Genomic DNA, 3,038 nt, shown 5'->3' with positions numbered 1-3,038 from the left:
CTACAAATACTGGATCCAGCAAAGCTCTCCTTCAGATATGAAGGAGAAATAAAGACCTTTCCAGACATACAAAAAAATGAGGGGATTCTCCACTATGAGGCCTACATTACAGGAAATACTGAAAGAGGTCAGCTCACCTAAAACAAAATGACAAAAAATACATAACTATGAGTAAGACAACTAGCAGGCAGATAGAAGCAAAGGAGTGCAACCCTTATTAAGCATAGGGCATTATAAACTTAATGAGAAGCGATTTGCAAGATAGTAATGAATGTTCAGCATACGTAGGGACAAATTGAGACAGCCATGACAGAAAAGGGGAGAATTCAAGATCCAAATTCACAAATGGGAATGGAGATAAGGCACATGGAGAAGGAAAGGGATATATATGTATATACACACACACACATGCACACACACATATAATTTTCTTCTAAATATTCATAATGGTAACCACAAGCCAAATATTCAGAACTGAAGTATATAACATTAAACAAGAAGAATCAGAGGGAAAATACACAAAACTCAACCAGAATAAAGAAAACAGAAACAAAAGGACAAGGAAGCAATGAAAATGCCAAAAACCAGAAAGCAGAAGATAAAATGGCTATAGGAAAACCACATATTTGAATAATCATGCTAAATGTACATGGACTGTACTCACCAATAAAAAGACACGGAGTTGCAGACTGGATCAAAAAACAAAACCCAATCATATATGCTGCCTTCAGGACACACATCTCAGCTCCAAAGACAAATATAGATTCAAAGTGAAAGGGTGGAAAATGATATTTCAAGGAAGTGGCATTCAGAGAAAAGCAGGAGTAGTGGTACCAATATCGGACAAAATAAACTTCAAAATAAAGAAGGTAAAGAAAGATATTGAGGGACAATTCATAATGATAAAGGGAATCATAAACAAAGAATACATAACACTTATTAATATCTATATTCCCAATCAGGGAGCCCCAAAATATGTAAAGCAATTACTAACAGAACGAAAGGGACAAATAGACCAAAACACTATCGTAGTAGGGGATCTAAACACCCCACCGTCGGATATGGACATATCATCCAAACAATAAACCAATAAGGAAATAACATCCTTAAATGACACATAGACCAACTAGACATAATTGACATTTACAGATCTTTTCATTCCCAAACAGCTACTTATACATTCTTCTGTGGTGCACAGGGAATATTCTCAAGACTGACCACATACGGGGACACAGAGAAGGACTCAACAAATATAAGAGGGTTGAAATCATACCAGCCATATTCTCTGATCATAATGCTTTGATGCTGGAGATCAACCGTAAAAGGAAAGTGGGAAGAAACACAGATACATGGAGATTAAACAACATGCAGCTAAATAATGACTAGTCAGAGAAGAAATAAAAAGAGAGATCAGAAACACATAGAAAGAAATGATAATGATAGTACAACATACCAAAACTTCTGGGACACAGCAAAAGTGGCACTAAGAGGAAAGTTCATATCATTACAGGAGTATTTCAAAAACAACAACAACAACAAACAAAAAAACAAGAAGAAGCTCAAATAAACAACCTAACGCTTCATCTTAAAAACCTAGAAAAGTTTCTATAGCCATGCCACCCTGAACAAAGCCCAATCCCATCTGATTTTGGAAGCTAAGCAGGGTCAGGCCTGGTTAGTCCTTGGATGGGAAACTATCTAGGAAGACCAGGTTCTGTAGGCATAAAAAAATAAAAAAATAAATAAGGGATTATAAACTGACAAGGCTCTTGCAATCTGTGAGGTCTACCAAGGGTTGCCTCACCTAAAAAACAAAACAAAACAAAAGAACCAAACAAAAAGTCTAGAAAAGGAAGAACAAAATGAAGCCTAAAATCAGCGGAAGGAAAGAAATAATCAAAATTAGAGCAAAATAAATAAATAAATAAATAAACAAACAAACAAACAGATAGATAGTTAGATAAATAAATAAAATAGAAAACAAAAAAATAGAAAAATAAATGCAACAAAGAGCTGATTCTTTGAGGTTAGTAAAATTGACAAAACTCTGGATAGACCCGCTAAGAAATATAAAAGGACACAAATAAACAAAACCAGGGATGAAGGAGGGGAAATGACAACAGACATTGTAGAAATAAAAAGAATAAAACAATACTATGAAAAAGTATATAGCACCAAATTTAATATCGTAGAAATGGACCAGTACTTGGAAAAATACCACCTTCCTAGACTGAATGAAGAAGAACTGGAAAATCTAAGTAGATCAATCAGCAGTATGGAAATTGAACCAATCGTCAAAAACATTCCTAAAAGTAAAAGTCCAGGAACAGATGGCTTCACCAGTGAATTCTACCAAACATTCAAAGAAGATTTAATACCTATTCTCCTCAAACTCCTACAAAAAATTGAAGAGGCGATAATACTCCCCAATTCATTTTATGAGGCCAATATTACTGCGATACCAAAACATGGAAAAGATAAGACAAAAAAGAAAAACTACAGACCAATCTCTCTCAGGAACACAGATGCAAATATCCTAAATAAGATACCAGCGAACTGAATACAGCAACATATTAAAAGGATTATACACCACGACCATGTGTGCTTCATCCCAGGGGCACAAGAATGGTTCAACATACGCAAATCCATTAATGTGATATACCACATAAACAAATTAAAAAATAAGAATCGTATGATGACATCAATAGATGAGGAAAAAACCTTTGACAAGATACAGCATCCATTTATGATCAAAACACTTCACAAAATTTGAACAGAAGGAAAGTACCTTAACAGCATATATGACAAACCCTCAGCCAACATTATACTTAATGGTGAAAACCTAAAAACCTTCCCTCTAAGATCAGAAACAAGGCAAGGCTGTCCACTATTGCCACTGCTATTCAGTATAACATTGGAGGTCCTAGCAAGTGAAATCAGGCAAGAAAAAGATATAAAAGGCATCTGAATAAGAAACGAAGAAGTCAAACTGTCACTATTTGTGGAAGACATGATTCTCTATATAGAAAACCCGAAAG

General features: G+C 35.0%; 1 pseudogene; it reads left to right on the top strand.

The window, feature by feature from the left end:
• Positions 1–1,603: 1,603 nt before the first annotated feature.
• LOC118607996 lies at positions 1,604–1,723 on the top strand (annotated as a pseudogene).
• The last annotated feature ends 1,315 nt before the right edge of the window (positions 1,724–3,038 follow it).

This window comes from Rousettus aegyptiacus, unplaced genomic scaffold (genome assembly GCF_014176215.1).
Source record: "Rousettus aegyptiacus isolate mRouAeg1 unplaced genomic scaffold, mRouAeg1.p scaffold_m13_p_9, whole genome shotgun sequence".
Lineage (NCBI taxonomy): Eukaryota > Metazoa > Chordata > Mammalia > Chiroptera > Pteropodidae > Rousettus > Rousettus aegyptiacus.
The sequence above is the reverse complement of the archived record's forward strand: the minus strand, read 5'-3'. Positions and strand labels throughout refer to the sequence as shown.